Source organism: Capra hircus, chromosome 12, assembly GCF_001704415.2.
Source record: "Capra hircus breed San Clemente chromosome 12, ASM170441v1, whole genome shotgun sequence".
Lineage (NCBI taxonomy): Eukaryota > Metazoa > Chordata > Mammalia > Artiodactyla > Bovidae > Capra > Capra hircus.
The window spans coordinates 69,090,207-69,111,832 of NC_030819.1; positions in this window are offsets into that span (position 1 = coordinate 69,090,207).

Consider the following 21,626-nt stretch of genomic DNA (forward strand, 5'->3'; position numbering starts at 1 on the left):
GATTGCAAACCTGGACAGTCACGATGCCTTGGTTTTGGGCACAAAGGACCCCTCATATTCTGAGAAAACTCTGAAACATGGCCGAGAGAGACTAGAAATGAAGAGATGCCAAAACACCCTGGTAGTTCAGATGGTAAAGAATTTGCCTGTGATGCGGAGAACTGAGTTCAATCCCTGGGTTGGAAAGATCCCCTGGAGAAAGGAATGGCAACCCACTCCAGTATCCTTCCCTGCAGAAATCAGAGGGAGCCTGGTGGGCTACAATTCATGGGGTTGCAAAGAGTCAGACATGACAGAGCACAATAGACTTAATTTTCAAAAGTCAAAATTTAGATAATTGTATCGTGGTAAGTTATCAAGTCTCGAATTTTACCTTGAATGCCAATGTCCACTCTATGTCTGGGACACATTTTTAAACTAAAGCCCTACCTCTTCCCTGTCTTTCTCAGCACTTAGATCCTGAGAACGGTAAAGGCATTATGTGGGCAAGAATATGTTGAAACCACAAGGGCATATTTGGAGTTGATAAATATATCCAATTTAGCACTTGTGCAACAGACGGCCTCCATTAAGTGGGTAATAAATATTTGCAAAACTAAAAGAAAGCGATGGGAAAGCATCAATTTCCGATTCTTTGAGTCACACAGTTGATGACTGAGTTAATTAGAAGACAGCTGTGAGGCACAAAACATATGTGGAAGTCAAGGCTGGCTTTTCATGTCTGAATTTTGAGAAATACCTAGTGGAATCATAAACATGAGTGGGCTTCCCAGGTGGCAGAATGATAAAGAATCAGCCTGCCAATGCAGGAGACTCAAGAGATGCAGGTTCGATCCCTGGGTCGGGAAGATCCCCTGGAGAAGGAAATGGCAACTCACTCCAGGATTATTGCCTGGAGAGTCCCCATGAAGAGAGGAGCCTTGGGGGTTATAGTCCATGGAGTCGCAAAGAGTCGGACATGACTGAGCGGCTGAGCACCTGGTGGATGAGCCACAAGAAGGAGAAAGTGAAGAGAATTAATCTTGCTGAAGTAAAGTAAATGAGCTGCTGAAGGAGTAAAGAATTGATTATCGGGAGATGGAGCAAAGAAAGCCAGGTGATAAATGCTCAGCGTTGCAGCCTTTCTGTCAGGGGAGGGATTGGATGTGTCAGCAGAAGACTTGGGTCCTAAACAAGTTCTTTCAGTTGCTAACTGTGTGATCTAGGATAAATTATGTCATGTCCAGAAACCTTAGATTTGTCACCTGACAAACTGGTGACTAGTGTAAGGTAGGATGCAAGGTCACTGAGATTCCTTCTGATTTATATGGGTGCATTTTTACATTTACTTTATAAAGAACATCAAATAGGCCTCTCCTCTCATGAATCAAATTTCAGTGAGCATATCCTGTTATAGCTTCCTCATCTTAAATTCAAATTTTTCTGTTTCTAATATATGTACTCTAGGTGGAGTGTGGCTCTGGCTGGTTCCTTAGATCAACCAGTAGTTTATTTTTTATCTTTTCCTTTTATTTTTAACTTTCTTTTAAAAATTAATTTCTATTGGAGTATAGTTGCTTTACAATGTTGAGTGAGTTTCTGTTGTGCAGCAAAGTAAATCAGCTACCTGTGTACATGTATTGCCGCCCCCACCCCCCCCCAACCATTTCTTGGATTTCCTTCCTGTTTAGGTCAGCACAGAGCACTGAGCAGGGTGCCCTGAGCTGTACAGTAGGTTCGCAGTAGTTATCTGTTTTACACGCAGTATCAGTAGTGCACATATGTCAATCCCAGTCTCCCAATTCTTACCCATCCCCCTCAATGTCCATACATTGCTCTCTACGTCTGTGTTGCTATTTCTGTTTTGCAAATAAGAGCATCTATACCATGTTTCTAGATTCCATATATATGCATTAACATACAATATTGGTTTTTCTCTTTCTGACTCACTTCACTCTATATAAGAGTCTCTAGGTTCATCCACATCTCTACAAATGACCCAATTTCATTCCTTTTTTATGGCTCAGTAATATTCCATTGTAATTATCTGCTACATTTTCTTTATCCATTCCTCTGTCTTAGGGCATTTAGGTTGCTTCTGTGGTCTGGCTACTACAGATAGTGCTGCAGTGGACACTAGGGTGCATGTGTCTTTTTGAATTATGGTTTTCTTTGGGTATACGCCCAGTAGTGAGATTGCTGTTCATCATCCAATAATGTTTTAAATAGTAAATACTGCCAGTAAAGTATATGCTCTTTGGAGATCTTAGAGATATGAAAGTAGACCAAATTAATTAGTTTAAAAAATCATTTTGCTGAATTAAAAAATGTGTCCAAGAAACTTTAGAAACAGTTCTGTATTTTAATTTCCCTGATGTTGTTTAGACACATTTTGTTTAAATGTAAGAGTATATTTTGATTCAAGTTGCATATACTGATCAGATGAAAACATGCATTGACCTTCCTAAGGACTGATAGTTTGGGTTTTGTAGGGAAACCATTTTACATAAAGAATGAAGGTGCTTCTTTGGAAGAGACTGAACTTTAGGGAAAGAGACTCAGTTATGGTAAGCTTGGTTCAATAACTGATAGCTTAGAGGGATGAGGACATTTTGAATAAAGAACCTGAAATTTAGATTTTGTTAGGGAAGGTCATTGACGGGATGTGACTGCTTGTCGACCTACGCGTTGTGCCTGCGTGCTCAGTCAGGTAGTCACATCTGACTATGACCCCGTGGACCATAACCACCAGGCTCCTCTATCCATGGGGATTCTCCAGGCAAGAATACTGGAGTGGGTTGCCAGGCCCTGCTCCAGGAGATCTTCCCAACCCAGGGGCTGAACCCACATCTCCGGTGTCTCCTGCATTGGCCTTGAAACTGGAAGACCATTTGACATGACTGAACCCAGTTAAGGTCTCCGTATAAGCTTTTAAGATTGCAGTCAGTGGTTGCTGTGATGTGCTTTCTGTCCTGCAATTGCCCAAGCTAAGCCTTGTATACAAGTTCCCTTGTTTATTAAACCTGCCACCTATCAATCTGAAGTGCTCTGCCTCTTTCTCTTGGACTCTCCCTGCTCTCTGTGTACGAGGGCCAGTTTGCAAACCAACAGATTTATCTCTGGACCACATCTGAGTCACTGGGAATGGGAGAGAGGTTACAAGTTAAAAAGAACAAAATCCAAACTCTGTAAGTTGTGGGCAGAAACCAGAGACTTTAACACTCATGGGAGCATGGGAAGAAAGCCCTTGGCATTCCCAGTGGGAAGGTACTCTTTTGATGTTCTTTTGGGAGGCTTGAAAGCAGAATGAAGGAATTTGGATCAAAAAAGCAATAGTTCAAAGGACATCTCCCCAAGGAAAGGCAAGATGTGTTTGGGGAGGTCTCAGAAATAAATGGGTAAAACTGTGAGTAAAGCTCACAGCAACAAGTAGAAATGAGAGACAGAAAATTGTTTGCTGTCATCAAAGTAACGGGACTTCCCTGGTCACTCAGTGGCAAAGAATCCGCCTGCAGTGCAGGAGATCCAGTTAGGCACAGGGCTTGATCCCTCGGTCAGGAAGACCCTGGATGGGGGCAGGGCAACCCACTCCAGTATTCTCGCTTGGAGAATCCCATGGACAGAGGAGCCTGGTGGGCAGCAGTCCGTGGGGTGGCAAAGAGTCGGACACGACTGAAGGGACTGAGCACGAGCATGCGGTGTCAGGTAACTTTTTTTCTAGTCAGTTTCCCCACCACCCCCTCTTTATTTTTAGAGCCAATAATTTTCAGTCTCCCTTGCATTTGGATGTGACTATGACATTGAGTTCTGGCCAGTGGAATGTAGGTGGAAGTGATGTGTGCCAGTTCACTGAGTGGCCTGTGAGCACCTCCTTTCATGGGCTATCCCCCTTCCCTTTGTGGCTGGGGGAAGTGAGAAAGCTTCACAGCCTCTCTCCCTGGAGCAAACTAGGGAAACCCCTGCTGAAGACAGCAGACGTACGCGCTGAAGAAGTCTGCTGGAGAGCACCCTGCATCTACCCCACCCCAATCACCTCTCCCACCTCCCCCCAGACACCAGAGTGAGCTGTGGGGGAGCAAGAAGTAATTGTGTGGTTTTTATTTTATGTCATTTCACTATATTAAGTCACTGAAATTCCAAGTCTTATCTGATATGATGACAGCTAGCAAGCCTCTCATTGACAGATATGTCCAAGACTCTCTGGCCTGGGGAAACAGGTGACATACTTAATTGTAATACCAGTTGTTTGTGGGTCTTTGTTCTTTCCTTCTTTTATCTGTCTTTTGTGTGCATATATTTTATTTTTAGGTAGTTCCAAAGAGTGAAACTCTTGAGATTACAAACTGGAGACTTAGGGTAGGGTCAGGGCACACACATTGTTTTGTCTGGCTTGTGCAATTATTGAATATCGTCTGGGTTCATTGTTCACACACACACACACACACACACAACTTAATTATCTGAAAAACAACAACAACAACAACAACAGAAGATTCCCTAACGCTGTTGGTGGGGCTGAGTAGAGGTCATCCCTGTTGACAGAGCAGGGACCCTCTCTCCATTTGTCACCAACTGCCTCTTCCCAATTGTATCATGGCCAGCCTCTCTCCTTCACTTCTGGTTGTTTTTGCGTGGTCCTCAGGGCCTTAGGACTTATTTAGTCCTCTTTGGAAAAAGTACTTATGTTTTCTGAGAGGTGTTCTTTGGCTACTTCGTTTTTCTATGTATTTTCCCCCAATGACCCTCAGATGCCCTTCCAAGCTCTCCAGGGCAGATCAGGCTCCTCACTCACTTTTTGTTTATTTGCAGCATCTGGATGCTTTGCCTGGAGCCCTAAACTTGTTAAGCTTCTCCCTTAATCTGCTTGGGAGACTTTACTGTCTCCCAAGAATGACCATGGTGGGGCTTCCTGCCACATTTCTTTCTAATCCATTTCCAACCCTTGTTCAGATATAGAATGTTCAAAGCAAGGACCATCAGGGTGATGCAGGCACCAGGAATTGTGGCCTTTTGTCTTGTCCTGGGATCTGAACTGTCACTTCCTACAGATCACAGCCCACTACGCTGATGCCAGGAACAATGCAATGAATTGAACAAAGCAAAGATAAGGTGTTCTTTCTGGCAGAGAAACCGAGAGAAAGAAATTTGCTCTTCACGCAGACAGAGAAGGGTGGGAAAGCTCAAACTGGAGTGTGGATGCTTCCCTTTGAGGATAACTAGGGTGGTGAAGGTGTTGCTTTAAAAGTTTGACAGGGCAAAAAGTAAGGCTTGTCTTAAAATGAAGCACCTGAAATGGGGATTACATTTGATATTACATGGTCTTCCCTGGTGGCTCAGACAGTGAAGAATCCGCCTGCAATGCAGGAGACCTGGATTCCATCCTTGGGTTGGGAAGATCCCCTGGACAAGGGAATGGCTACCCACTCCAGTGTTCTGGTCTGGAGAATTCCATAGACAGAGGAGCTTGGCAGCCTACAGTCTACGGGGTCACAAAGAGTCAGACATAACTTAGCGACTTACACTTTCACAATTTTGTTATTACATAAGTAAGACGCTTTAACATAACAACTCATGGGAACAGCCTGATACCCGTTATGGCTTAAGAAATCTGACAAAGTGGTTTAAATTCTTCTATTATTATCATTTTCTTTCATTTTTTAAAGAATCATGATACGACAGTTCTTTTTTCTCATAGTTCTCTCTCTTGGTAACCTTATTCAAATCCAGGTATTTTCTCCTGAGTGTAAATGAATAGATCAGACCTGTATTAAGTCAGGGTCAGTGAGAGAAATGGGCTCTGTTTAATGGAAGTAATTTCAAATGCCAGCAAAATTCTGTTTGAGCTTTCCCCATTTCCATGTAGCAGGCTAATCCCCGTCTGGCTTCGATGGCAGCATCTGCCCTTAGGGTGATCCTTATCCCTCTCAGATCAGGGTCGTATTCTCACCTGAATTTTGGGGTTGGATCTCTGTGGGGTCACCCTCCTGGCTGACGAGCTTTTCTGTGAGTAATATCATCATTTGCAGGGTTTTATCTTTTTTTCTTTCAGGCTAGCTGGTAATTCAAGTTTCTTTTTCCCTTTCTGTATATTTAAAGACCAGCCTTCAGATCAGTTCTGTGCAATCGATCACTGGTGCTGCCAGCTCCTTGAGTGGACTCTTTGGAGAACTGGCTCTTTGAGCTTAATCCTGCTCAACCAGTCAGCCCCCTACATGGCACATGTAAGGTATCCAGGCAAAGCCATTCTTGCATGTAGTGAATGGTGAGATCAGTCCCACTGACTTGTGAGGCTATTTCCAGTACCAGTTGGGCACTGATTGGGGTGTCCACTGAGTCTCTAACATTACCAATTTGGAAATCTCAAGTATTAACCTAACTAACAATTTCCAACATATTCCAGCCTCTGGCTTTCTGCCTTCCGAATTGCGTGTAGAAATAGAGCTTGTGTGTGTGGTCAGTTGTGTCTGACTCTTTTGCAACTCCATGGACTGTAGCCCTCCAGGCTCCTCTGTTCATTGGATTTCCCAGACAAGAATATTGGAATGGGTTGCCATTTCCTATTGCAGGGGGTCTTCCCGACCCAGGGGTCAAACACGCCTTTCCTGTGTCCCCTGCATCACAGGTGGAGTCTTTACCTAGGAAACCACAGAGAGGTAGAATGGGTGCTTATTTCACAAGCACTGTGAGGCAGCAATGGGAAGAGGTGGTTTTCTGATAGCTCAGGAATCGGATGGTATTTTTCTCTACCACTACATATAAGTGACTGGATTAGGGAGAGGAAGACAACTCTGACCACATTTTTCATGCCATTTTTGGTAATAAGCAAACATAGGAGTTGTATATAAGCTACTTTCTATACATTCCTACTCTTGCACATGTGTTCCTATTTTTGTGCATGTTTCATGAAATCTGTCATCACTTTGTAATCTCAGCATATGTATAACTGTAACGTGAAACTACGAGTGATTGACAACAGATGAAATCCTACATATGGCAAATGAGTCTGATATTCCATTCAGTGTTTAGTGCACAATCAGTTACAAAATCCTGTTTGTGAAACATGAAATTTGGATTTGTCTAGACTTTGTTCTAGGTCTGGGAAAAATGATGTGTCCTTACTTTGAAGTATGTTTCTCAGAGTTTGTCTTTTCCCGTCTGAATACTTGATTATTGGTAAAATTAAGGTGTTTGAAAATGGTTGCTGGAATGTTTGCAGTTCTTAAAAGAAAGGCTAGGAGGAGTCTAGGAAGCAAAGAGGCTTCTGAACAGTATAATAATCAAAGAGAATAAAACCTGCCGTTTTCTGGCTTCTGTAAATATCAGTGGTCACAGAGGCAGCCAGAGAGTTGAAACAGCAGTTGCAAACATGTTTTTTTCCCCTCTTCCGTTGAATCCATACCTACTTGGTAACTCTGTCTTTTAAAGGAGTAATTGGACCATGTAATATGTTGATTTGAATGTTCCTTGCGGACCTGTCTTTGGTATAAAACTTTTATGTGAAACAATTATTTTATACAGAAATTTAAATTCAGAGATCAGAAAAACTAAGGCATATTCTTATTTTGAATTTCACTCAGTTAATATTCTGGGGCTTCCCTGGTGGTCCAGGGTTAGGAATCTGCCTTGCAATGCAAGGGACCCTGGTTTTATCCCTGCTCTGGGAAGATCCCACATGCCTCGGAGCAGCTAAGCCCGTGTGCCACGACTGCTGAGCCCCCAGCCTAGAGCCTGTGCTCTGCAGGCCACTGCAGTGAAAAGCCCTTACCCCAGTGAAGAGTATCCCCCACTTGCTGCAACTAGAGAAAGCCCAGGTGCAGCAACAAAGGCCCACCACAGCCAACAATAGTGATAATAATAATACATCTTAAAAAATGCTCTAGTAATAGTGCTAATGAAAGCCTCGAAAGTACAGTCTCATGGATCAATTAATACTAGCTAGCGACAGAGCTCTGATGGGCACTGTATGTGCTCTCTGTGCTTTTTTTTTTAATATTGGTCTCCTAGACTCAGTCTCTTTCACGAATTTTAAGCCTAGTAAGAGAGGAGACCTATACTAGAGATACAATAGAAAACCAAATTAGAGAAAGGGGATTTCAAGAACCAATAAGTATGCTTCCTGTTCAGGTTGGTAAATAAAAGGTCACTGGGTGACATTCTTCAGCTGCTGATCCTGAGTTCAGGAATACACAATGCAAATGAAAAAGCATCTTTTAGCTGAGGTTAGCAAATAATCATAATTATAGTAATAGCAAACATTATTAACTATTCACTGTGTACCAGATCACTCCCTCTGAGCTATCTGAAATATTTTTACAACAGCAAGGTGAGGCAAGTATCATTATATATATTTATATATAATATTAAATATATATTTAATATTATATATAAATACATATTTATATATAATAGTATATATACTATACTATATATACACTATATATAGCATATATAGAAAATAAAATGTGGGAAAAAAGTTGCTTCAGGATCAATATGATGGAGTAATCCCCTCTAAAGCTGTTTCCTTACATAATAGTATATATAGTATATATTATATATACTATTTTAATAGTATATATAGTATAGTATATATATAATATAGTATATATATAGTATATATAGTGTATAGTATATATAGTATATTATGTATACTATTATGTAAGGAAACAGCTTTAGAGGGGATTACTCCATCATATTGATTCTGAAGCAACTTTTTCCCCACATTTCGTCTTCTATGATATTCTGCCGCATCTGAGGACTGATAGAGCCTTCCAGTCACTGTAGCCAGCCGGCAGTTTCGACTGATGTCATTGTCTGGTTGGTCATCAACATCAAGGATGCCAGGACGAAAACTTGCAGAATGGGTGCCAAATATTTGGAAGAACAGCCCAGAAGCAGCAAGCAGTGTGGGGTTTTAGCTCTCATGGACTGAATGGTTGTGGGAACAGTGAGAGAGGAAGTGCATTAGATTTGCTTAGTGTCTTTGCCAAAGTTGGAGTTAAAAGTGGGGCAGCTCTGTAGCACTGGAAAGCCAGCACCATTGGCTTTAGTTAGTCCTCTAAATTTTCCTATGACACACTGCACTGTGCATGCTCTTGATGGACTGGTGGATACTGGACATTATGGTGTGAAAAAGCATGGACAACTCTGACTCTGAATCTAAAATGACTCAGAAGAGTCAGATCCTATGTGGGAACAAATTCCAAAAATCCCTCAACTGATTTCGTTCACATATATATTCCTTTTAACATATGCACACAGAGGAGACAGATGATAAAAATCTATGGCTCATGAAATTTACGTTGGCTGTTTCATGAATCCTTACATAAAATGTTTAACAGATAAAAAGTGTTATGTCATAGCCTACAATCACTCATGTCTTCAATTCAATCAAATACAGTAAAAGAGATAAAGGTCGGTCTGGTTCCAGAGACCAAGTTCGGAACATAGGCCATAGCGTATTCACTACTATGATTTAAAACATTCATTTGTTGCAGACAAGCATGGCAAGACTGCTAACTTCTCTTTGATGAATACTGGGTTGGCCCAAAAGTTCATCTGGGTTTTCCTCTCTCTAACAGCTTCAGTTCAGTTCAGTTCAGTTCAGTTGCTCAGTCGTGTCTGACTCTTTGCGACCCCATGAATTGCAGGACGCCAGGCCTCCCTGTCCATCACCAACTCCCAGAGTTCACTCAGACTCACGTCCATCGAGTCGGTGATGCCATCCAGCCATCTCATCCTCGGTCGTACCCTTCTCCTCCTGCCCCCAATCCCTCCCAGCATCAGAGTCTTTTCCAATGAGTCAACTCTTTGCATGAGGTGGCCAAAGTACTGGAGTTTCAGCTTTAGCATCATTCCTTCCAAAGAAATCCCAGGGCTGATCTCCTTCAGAATGGACTGGTTGGATCTCCTTGCAGTCCAAGGGACTCTCAAGAGTCTTCTCCAACACCGCAGTTCAAAAACATCAATTCTTCAGCACTCAGCCTTCTTCACAGTCCAACTCTCACATCATACATGACCACTGGAAAAACCATAGCCTTGACTAGATGGACCTTTGTTGGCAAAGTAATGTCTCTGCTTTTGAATATGCTATCTAGGGTGGTCATAGCTTTTCTTCCAAAGAGTAAGCATCTTTTAATTTCATGACTGCAATCACAATCTGCAGTGATTTTGGGGCCCCAAAAAATAAAGTCTGACACTGTTTCCACTGTTTTCCCATCTATTTGCCATGAAGTGATGGGACCGGATGCCATGATCTTCATTTTCTGAATGTTGAGCTTTAAGCCAACTTTTTCACTCTCCTCTTTTACTTTCATCAAAAGGCTTTTTAGTTCCTCTTCACTTTCTGCCATAAGGGTGGTATCATCTGAGTATCTGAGGTTATTGATATTTCTCCCAGCAATCTTGATTCCAGCTTGTGCTTCTTCCAGCCCAGCGTTTCTCATGATGTACTCTGCATAGAAGTTAAATAAGCAGGGTGACAATATACAGCCTTGACGTACTCCTTTTCCTATTTGGAACCAGTGTTCTATGTCCAGTTCTAACTGTTGCTTCCTGACCTGAATACAGGTTCCTCAAGAGGCATGTCAGGTGGTCTGGTATTCCCATCTCTTTCAGAATTTTCCACAGTTTATTGTGATCCACACAGTTAAAGGCTTTGGCACAGTCAATAAAGCAGAAATAGATATTTTTCTGGAACTCTCTTGCTTTTTCCATGATCCAGCGGATGTTGGCAATTTGATCTCTTGTTCCTCTGCCTTTTTGAAAACCAGATTGAACATCTGGAAATTCACGGTTCGCATACTGCTGAAGCCTGGCTTGGAGAATTTTGAGCATTACTTTACTAGCATGTGAGATGAGTGCAACTGTGCGGTTGTTGGAGCATTCTTTGGTATTGCCTTTCTTTGGGATTGGAATGAAAACTGACCTTTTCCAGTCCTGTGGCCACTGCTGAGTTTTCCAAATTTGCTGACATATTGAGTGCAGCACTTTCACAGCATCATCTTTCAGAAACCCAAATGAACTTTTGGGTCAATCCAATACATCCTGAGACAGAAAGGTAATCACAGTGCTGTGTACTGATAATTAACCAAAGCTATGTTAATTTTTTTTTTTTGCACTTTACCGTTTGCATAGCTCTTTCAACTAGTTTGACTTCCCTGGTGGCTCAGATGGTAAAAAATCTGCCTGCAATTTAGCAGATTTGAGTTGGATCAGGAAGATCCCCTAGAGAAGGGCATGGCAACCCATTCCAGTGCTCTTGCCTGGAGAACTCCATGGACATAGGATTCTGGTAGGCTCAAGTCCATGGGGTTGCAAAGAGTCAGACATGACTGAGTGACTAACATTTTCACTACTTTTCACCGGTTTAGCTCATTGACTTCTTACAACAATGCTATGAGGTAAGAATTGTTATCACCTCTTCATTTCATATAAAATCAGAGTGCCCAATGAATCCTCACATGTACTTGCTGAGTTATGGTGGGTTCTCTGGGAAGAGGACTCAAAGACAAAGGCCTCTGGTTGTCCCATGGAGGGAACTCTGGCATCCACAGATGTCCGTGACTGAGCCAGTGTGGAAGACCTATGAACCCCTGCATCAGCCAGCCACTGGATGTGGACGGCCCCAGAGAGGACATGCGGTCTTGGGTAAGACCTTGAGCTAACAACAGTTCTCCAGGTGGGTCTCGACTATGAGCCATCAGCTCTCAGTGCTTGTGGTAGCTGGCAGAGTGGCCACTGGTTCCGTAGTGGGGAACTGGTTGGTACATCACAACATCCACCAAGGCCTACTCGTGCTATTTATATGCACTTGCTTTGTATAATAAGTCCACTCCATGTGAGGACAACTCCCAGTGATTCTGATAGGTCTCTTCCTGGGAAAACTTAGAAGGAGGAGAATGGTCAGAAGAACCTGGTCTCTGCTTCTACAGCTAGTTGCCGATCACAGTGGTACTCTCCTTTCCTCCCACACTTTCCCCTCACCAGGGCCTCTTCTGGTACAGGTGGCTTGCTGGGAGGGCGACACAGTCCTTTATCCCCTGAGCAGTCTGAGCCCCTGGCCACCATTCCTATCTCAGGCCATGCCTGCTGTACTTTATTGCCTATTCACTACCAACTCTGGACAAGTGGGTATTGATACACTGCGATGGATCTTGGTGTTTAGTCATTGTTATTTAGTCGCTAAGTCATGTCTGACACTTTTGCAGCCCTGTGGACTGTAGCCCACCAGGCTCCTCTGTCCATGGAAATCTCCAGGCAAGAATATTCGAGTAGGTTGTCATTTCCTTCTACAGGGAATATTGGAGGTTTGTTTATCCAAAGTATTGGTTGTGTTTGTAGTTCAGTCGCAAAGTCGTGTCTGACTCTTTGTGACCCCCATGGACTGTAGCATGCCAGGCTCCTCTGTCCATGGGATTTTTTTAACTGGAGTAGGTTGCCATGCCCTCCAGGGGATCTTTCCAGACCAGGGATTGAACCCACATCTCCTGCATTCAGCAAGTGGATTCTTTACCACTGAGCCACCAGGAAAGCCCATGATGGATCATGTGGGTGATCAAATATCTGCCACTGTTGTGTAAAAGCGATTCTGTCTCCTTCTGATGATCACTATCTATCACCCATGATAGGACGGGCAGTCCTTTCTTTCCCTGCTGGCCTGCTGGCTTGGGGACCACAGAGTTCCTGGGTGGCAGATAGAGCTGAGAGTTTAATGGGACCTTGACTGTCTTTCTTGGTGGAAGCATCTCTCCTAGCACTTAAACTCAAAGACCCTGAAGTTTGGGGAATGGAAACAAAAATTCTTCCAGTGAGACATTTGAAGTAGTGGAAAGCATGGACATTCTTGATTCTACCATTTATATTTGTAACAGAATTTGTAACCATCCATCCAGCCTTCACTTAGCTTCTCACTGATGCTGGTGAATTGCTCACCAAGATTTAGTCATGCTTGAAAAGTGGAACTCAGAGAAAGTGGTCACTGTGGACCCGAAATAAAGAGACTTAAAAGCTCTGCAAGGAAGCTATAAAAAATGTGCTTTTTAAAAAAATATAAATTTATTTATTTTAGTTGGAGGCTAATTACTTTACAATATTGTATTGGTTTTGCCATACATCAACAGGAATCTGCTACAGGTATACATGTGTTCCCCATCCTGAACCCCCCTCCCACCTCCCTCCCCGTACCATCCCTCTGGGTCATCTCAGTGCACCAGCCCCAAGCATCCTGTATCATGTATTGAACCTGGACTGGCGATTCATTTCATATATGATATCATACATGTTTCAATGCCATTCTCCCAAATCATCCCACCCTCTCCCTCTCCCATCAGCAGATGAATGGATAAGAAAGCTGTGGTACATATACACAATGGAGTATTACTCAGCCATTAAAAAGAATACATTTGAATCAGTTCTAATGAGGTGGATGAAACTGGAGCCGATTATACAGAGTGAATTAAGCCAGAAAGAAAAACACCAATACAGTATACTAAAAAATGTGTTTTGTAATAAGAGGTGAAGATATTTTGACAGATCTGCATATTAGGAAATTTTAAATATACAAAGTGCTATACCTGTTTTCTCTTACTTTGCCAGATCTGAATTATTTTATTTGTGACAGTCAGGGTCCACAAAGAATGGTCCACAGGCCAAATTCAGTCTGTTATCTGTTTTTGTAAACAAAATTTTATTAGAACACAGCCTTGCTGTTTATTTACATACATCTACAGCTGCTTCTCTGCTGTAAGAATAGAATTGACATGTGGAAACGGAGGCTGTATGGCCCACAAAGCTGAAAATATTTACTGCCTGGCCCTTTTCAGTAGTTTTCTGATCCCTGACTTTTTTTTTTTTTTTTGCTAGTTGAATTGTAATAAACAATTCATTTGGTCAAAAAAGTAGTGTTTGACATATTTAGAAAGTATGATGTAAACAAGAGCTTTTATTTGAGGGTAACATAGCACAGAAGAAAATGAAGAGGAACTAAAAAGCCTCTTGATGAAAGTGAAAGTGGAGAGTGAAAAGTTGGCTTAAAGCTCAACATTCAGAAAACGAAGATCATGGCATCTGGTCCCATCATTTCATGGGAAATAGATGGGGAAATAGTGGAAACAGTGTCAGACTTTATTTTTTTGGGCTCCAAAATCACTGCAGATGGTGACTGCAGCCATGAAATTAAAAGATGCTTACTCCTTGAAAGAAAAGTTATGACCAACCTAGATAACATGTTGAAAAGCAAAGACATTACTTTGCCAACAAAGTCCGTCTAGTCAAGGCTATGGTTTCTCCAGTGGTCATGTATGGATGTGAGAGTTGGACTGTGAAGAAAACTGAGTGCTGAAGAATTGATGCGTTTGAACTGTGGTGTTGGAGAAGACTCTTGAGAGTCCCTTGGACTGCAAGGAGATCCAACCAGTCCATTCTGAAGATCAGCCCTGGGATTTCTTTGGAAGGAATGATGCTAAAGCTGAAACTCCAATACTTTGGCCACCTGATGCGAAGAGTTGACCCATTGGAAAATACTCTGGGAGGAATTGGGGGCAGGAGGAAAAGGGGACGACAGAGGATGAGATGGCTGGATGGCATCACCGACTCGATGGACGTGAGAGTCTGAGTGAACTCTGGGAGTTGGTGATGGACAGGGAGGCCTGGCGTGCTGCTATTCATGGGGTCGCAAAGTGTCGGACACTACTGGGCAACTGAACTGAACATAGCAAAGTTTTTTAGGAAAAATACATATACTCTTTTGAATATTTTGAGGCACATTTCCAGTCTCAGCTGTCCTATGGATTTCTGGATTGTTCCTCACTTTCTAATTTCCATCAGCTGGCCTGTTTGGTTTGGTGTATTTGGTGTATTTGGTGTATTTATTCAGTAGCTTGAGCTCCGGTCCCACTGGCCCCATCTAGAGTTTGCTAAACCGAGTCTCCTGTGAGTTTTTGTAGCGTTTTAAATCTTCTTCTGCTGCCTTATCTTTTTAAACACAGTAAAGAGCTTCATCTCCACACTCTGCCTCCAGCACTCAGGCTGCAGGGCCCTGGCGGGAACTTGCTTCTCCCATTTGCTGGGAACAGTGGACAGCAACAGTGTGGATATAAAATTGCATCTGGCTTCACTTGAAGATCCGTTTTTCCCCTGTGAGTATCAGTGAGGTCATTGGGGTGTGTCTGGTACTTTTCGAAGTTGCTTGGTTAGGGGATTCCGAAAACGGGCTCTGTGTCTAGAGCCATAGCTCTCAACTTTGCTGTTCTGAGTCAGGCAGTGACACAGTCATCCTCTAAAAAGCACTTGAAAGCTTTGCTTTCCAGTGTTTTCAGAAGTCCCAACTGAGCAAATGAATATCAGAAAAGCCCCATTTCCCAAGTGAAAACTGAACAAAACAATGACCCTCAGGTCCACCCTCACTAGTGAATCGGCTCTGGTGGGTTCTCCTGTTAGGGATGAAGGTGGATCATTTTTCTGATCATGAGGGAGGGTGGGAGTGGGCAGGGAAAGGGGCTACTGTGTGGTCTGCTATTTCCAGAGGGCCTGTTGGAAGAAGAGACTTCTTTCCCACTCCTTGAACTCATTTGTTTATAAGTGTGTGTGTGTGGGGTGTCCTTCTGTGTGGCTCTTCACCAGTTCCTAGGGGATGGACTATGAGTGTGGGGAAGAAAGGTTTGGATGCTGAAATTAGAACGAGAGGTGAGGAGAGGCAGGGCTTCCTAGGTCCTGCCATGGCTCCCTGGCCCCACTGTGTTGTCAACATTCCACATTTCTGAGTCCTGAGAAACTCTTTTTTAAAATTTATATTTTAAATTATGGGATCTTCCCTGGTGGCTCAGACGGTAAAGCGTCTGCCTACAATGCCTACCATGTGGGACACCCGGGTTCAATCCCTGGGTCGGGAAGATCTTCTGGAGAAGGAAATGGCAACCCACTCCACTTTTTAAAAATCTATATTTTAAATTATTAAGCATTTATTTATATTTATTATTTTTGGCCATGCCGGCTGGCATGTGGGATCTTAATCCCCTGACCAGGGATCAGACTGGTGCCCTCTGCTTTGGAAGCACTGAGTCTAAACCACTGAATCACCTGGGAAGTCCCTGTTCTGAGAAACTCTTGGTGCATTGCAGCAAGTTTATGGCTCTGGCACTCCTGTCCCCTGGAAACACTGCAACAGAATCCGCACCAGTGCCTGACCTTGGGTAGAACCCAGCAGAGGCCACTGTTTGTCAAAGCTTGTATCTGAATGAAACCGCTCTAGAAAATAAGCGCACTTATTTATTTATTTGGCTGCACTGGGTCTTAGTTGCGGCGTGGGGACTCTTTAGCTGCAGCTTGTGAACACTTAGTTGTGGCATGTGGGACCTAGTTCCCCAACCAGGGATGGAACCCAGCCTCCCTGTATTGAGAACAGTCTTAGCCACTGGACGCCCAGGGAAGTCTCAAGGCTCACTTTGTGTGCGCATATGCATGCTCAGTCATGTCCTGCTCTTTGAGACACCATAGACTGTAGCCCACCAGTCTCCTCTGTCCATGGGATTCTCCAGGCAAGAATGCTGGAATGGGTTTCCATGCCCTCCTCCAGGGGATCTTCCCCACCCAGGAATCGAACCCATGTTTCTTACTTCTCCAGCATTGGCAGATGAGTTCTTTATCACTAGTGCCACCTGGGAAGCCCCAAGGATTACTTTGGGAAAACTCAATTTTCTCTTAAGTAGCCTTTTGTGTCCAATGCTTTACAGCTGAAAACCTTAACGAATTCAGGTTATTATTATTATTTTGCTCCTACCCAGGACGAGAAATTCTTTTAATATCCTGGCACATAGTAGGCTCTTGATCAGTGTTGCTTGTTTTGTCAGGCTTCCTATACAGTTCTGAGGACTTTGTTGATTATACCATTATTTTTTTTTATGCTTTGCCAAAGGCTGGCCAGTGGCCAGGGCACACCAAAGTTTCTGGGAGCAGGAGAGTGCAGAATGTTCTGGCAGAGATGGGAGCATGCTCAGGGATTGCTAAATCCCCACCCTTGGCTAGACTTTCAGGAAATAAGTCCAGAGGACAGAGGAGAGGTGACCTCCTCTGTCTGCACTAGATAGTTGAAAGTCCCAAGTCAATTGAGCCGCTTGGATGAGCCAGCAATGACATAATCCACAGTGGAAGGAAATCTTTGCAGACACCTATGCCGGTGTGGAAAAGAGCAGAAAGGCTCTGGTATGCCTGGAGAGGCAGGGAGAGTGCTGAGATGTGGAGGGCATTGGTGAGGTGGTACGTCTCGCAGGACTTAGACCAGGTGGCCAGGTTATTTGAGAGAACAAGTATTTCCTGAACTCCTCCTCTCTGCGTGGAGCTGTAGACAGAGAGTGAGAAAGGGGCAACATCTTCGGCCTCAAGGAGAAGTTTATAATCTAGAGAAGAATCTCTTATACAGAGTCATTTATATTATGACTCTTGGTTGGATTAAATGAGTGAAAACACAGGATCATTTATATTATGGCTCTTGGTTGGATTCTTTCAGTGAACATTTGTTGTTTAGTCGCTAAGTCATGTCCGACTCTTTGTGACCCCATGAATGGCAACACGCCAGGCTTCCCTCTCCTTCACTGTCTCCCGGAGTTTGCTCAAACTCACGTCCATTCAGTCAGCAAGGCCATCCAACCATCTCATCCTCTGTCGCCCCCTTCTTTTGCCCTCAATCTTTCCGAGCATCAGGGTCTTTTCCAATGAGTTGGCTCTTTGCATCATGTGGCCAAAGTATTGGGGTTTCAGCTTTAGCATCAGTCCTTCCAGTGAATATTCAGGGTTGGTTTTCTTTAACAATGAATGGTTTGGCCTCCTTTTTGTCCAAGGGACTCTCAAGAGTTTTCTCCAGCATTAGTGTGGTGTTATTTTGGATTTATGTGCTGAGTTACACGTGTAGTTTTTAGGCATTTGTCTTCGGTCTGATCTCTTGGGAGCCTATTCGGCAATGCTGGGGCAGAGTGCAACAGAGGAACCAAGGGAGACGGCTTATTCCCAGCCTCGTGGAGATCCAGCCCTGGGCTACTGGGCTGTTGTGTGGATGTGGTTCAGCTACGGACTGTGCAGCTTTATCCTCTGGGGCTGCCATCCCCCCTCGAGGTTGCCTTGCTTCTCAGTATGTGCGTGTCTTTGGGACCTGATCATGAATTTAGAACACCTCTCCCGGGATGGAAACTCTGAACTACAGATGAGACAAAGATCGCTTATTCAGGAAGGCCTCCAATTCCAAAACTAAAGACTGAAGAGCTGTCTGGATGTGAAGTGCTAATGAACCTTCATTTGAGCACATATATATTTGCTCAAATATTACAAATGCCAAATGTATTAAAATTATCTGTCATAAAATTCAAGCAGAGGGCTTCTGATGTCATATAGCAACTGAAAACTGATGTCTGGTATCATTTGAACTAGTATTTGATAGCATCATTATTAAAATAAAAGCCTATTTTTCTTCTAAAAGGAAGGGTGACATAAATTGTATTTGCAATTGATATCTGTTTTTATCAGGATTAAGGGCAAATTTTGCATTCTGTCTGCTGGACAAACTGGGGAAGGACAGTAAAAAAATCTCATGAATTTATTGCATGGTTTATGAAAAATATAATAGTCCCTGAAAGCTTAGCAATCATAGAATACATTTTCCTTTAACTCAAGCTAATGACTTAAAGCCTGAGTCAGAAGTCCTTGAAGATTAATCAAGAGGGGCACATATAGTCTGGCATAGTGTGTGACAGCAAAGAGTTCCAAAAGTTCAGGGTAGATCATTCTATAATCCCCAGGCTGCTTGGGACTGTGGTGGCCGCTGAAGAGAGAAGAGAACTCAGTTCTGCAGGAGCCCAGGATCCAAAGGGCCAGTAGAGTTCACGGCAAGTTTCGGGGAGCTTTTCCCAAGTGACCTCATTTTGCTTTCCAGGAAATTTGATCCCTGAGCTAATTATTCTAATGCACAGTATTTGTCCTCCTACTGGAAATACTCACCAATTTGTTGTTCAGTCACTCAGTCGTGTCCGACTCTTCGCGACCCCATGGACTGCAGCATGCCGGGCTCCCCTGTCCTTCACCATCTCCTGGAGCTTGCTCAAACTCATGCCCATTGAGTTGGTGATGCCAATCACATGTGTTGTAAACCTCCCCTTTTTTTTTTTTTCCTCTTAAGAAGACAGAAACCTTGAGGAATTTAGCTTTTTAGAGAGGATATTTCGAGATAAAATACATGGCATTATCTATGAAAGGAGCTGAAAAGAAACAAAGTGAGAATCAGGACTCTGATGGAAAGAGGAAGGATATTCTGTTTATATGGGGAGAGAGACAAAGGCAAAAATATTGTCCAGAAGACAAAAACAGAAGAAATTGTGATAGCACAAGCTAACAGTGTATGATGGTAATTTGAACACTTAGCGAAAGCCACAGGTCATCCAAGTTTGAAAACTCTTGGTTCTGGCCCTGGAAGAGGAGTTGCTGCTGTGTGTGGCTCAAACGTGGTGACTCATGGAGTTGGCTGTCCTTCTGGGCTGAGAGTCTGAGCATCTGAGCTGCAATCAGTACCCTTGAACTTCATCAAGCTGCTGTAACTGCTGCCCTCTCCTAGTTTACAAGTGAATAAATGATGCCCGCAGAGCTTGAGCAAGAAGCTTTGTGTCCTGGTTGTGACAACTGATAACTTTGAGGACGTGCTTTGTATTTCCAACTCTTAATTAAGAGTTGGGTCTTTGGAAAATGAAGGAGAGCTTATGAAATGGGTGGCTTCACAGATGGTGTGGACTCTAGCTTGCTTTTATAGTGATTCATACTAGCTGTTGATTGATGGGTAATCTATTATCAGTATTTATGGAGTATCTACTTTATTTAGTTGGTGCAAGAAACACTCCAAATAAATATGACAAACTTCTTTTTTTATGAATAGAATTTAGACAAATGGGTAAGAGAGAAGTAAAAGCACAGACTTCCAAAGGATACAACAATGCCACACCCAGGGGGTTACGAGGGCAGAGAAGAGGGGTCCCTAATTTTAACCCGGAATGTTCTCATAGAGCATTTCCAGAAAAGATATGTGTTGAGCTGGGTTAGCTAGATATAATGTGGGAAAGGACATTCCAGGCTGAGAGCATAACATGTTTATGGCACAAAACTCCTGCCTTCTTGGAATCCCAAGTATCTAGTCATTGCTGGAATTTTGAGAGTGGGGTCTGGGAGGAAAGGAGATGAGAGATGAGTAGGGTGGATCTCAGAGGGTTTGGGGCAGGGGTTAAGCTATGGATTTGAAGTTCAGTTTGAAGCCTATGGGGAATTATTAAACTATGCAAAGCAAGGGAATGATATAGTCATATTTGCATCTTGGAAAGTTCATCCTTAGATATGTACAGAATGATTTGAGCTTGGTCACATTGGAGCCCAGAAGATGTGACTACTAGACTCAAGGAAAGAAGGGGTTCTTCTAATAAGAGTGATAATAAAAATTAATAATATACTTTTTCAGAGGCTTTCTGATCAAGAGAAAGGTAAAACAAATGTTGAAGGAGCAAAGGAAAACCACTTTGTTAGAACTAGAACACTGAATATAATGGAGTATTACAAATGTGTCATGAGAAGAATAGTAGTTGTGGGAAGATTCGAGAAGATCCCCTGGAGAAGGGAACGGCAGCCTGCTCCAGTCTTCTTGCCTGGAGAATTCCATGGACAGAGTAGTGTGGCAGGCTACAGTCCATGGGGTCACAAAGAGTTGGACATGACTGAGCAACTAACAATTTCACTTTTTCTCAGAAAAAAGTAAGAATAAAGATCCACCCATTTTTTTCCCCCCAGCAACAAAACTTGGTGTTATTTTCAGTTCTTCTGACTTCCAATTTCAGTTCTGAGAATGATGCCTTTGCCTCACATTTGAAATCCTGTTCCATGTTGTTCTGCTGTACTAGCAACTGGCTTTTTTTCTTTCCTGGGGCAGGGATGTTAGATGAATCTTTCAGGGGACTAATGTACTGTGTGAGCAGATGAGAGTTAAAAGCCATTAAAATTCATTTTTAAAATATGGTCTCATTTGTTTCACAGATTGGTGAGTCCTGGGGAAATTTGGTTTATAGTTGCAAAGAAAACCAGAATATTTGAATTATAGTCTTCCCTGGTGGCTCAGACAGTAAAGAATCTGCCTGCAGTATGGGAGACCTGGGTTCGATCCCTGGGTTGGAAAGATCCTCTGGAGAAGAGAATGGCTACCCACTCTAGTATTCTTGCCTGGAGAATTCGATGGGCAGAGGAGCCTGGTGGGCTACAGTCCATGGAGTTACAAAGAGTCAGACACAACTGAGTGACTAACCCACACAATGGTTTTTATTAGTGACTGTTCATAAAGTATGTCAAGGCTATATATTGTCACCCTGCTTATTTAACTTATATGCAGAGTACATCATGCAAAATGCCAGGCTGGATGAAGCACAAGCTGGAATCAGGATTGCAGGGAGAAATATCAATAACCTCGGATATGCAGATGACACCACTCTTATGGCAGAAAGTGAAGAGGAACTAAAGAGCCTCTTGATGAAAGTGAAAGAGGAGAGGGAAAAAGTTGGCTTAAAACAACATTCAGAAAACTAAGATCATGGCATCTGGTCCGATCACGTCATGGCAAATAGATGGGGAAAAAATGGAAA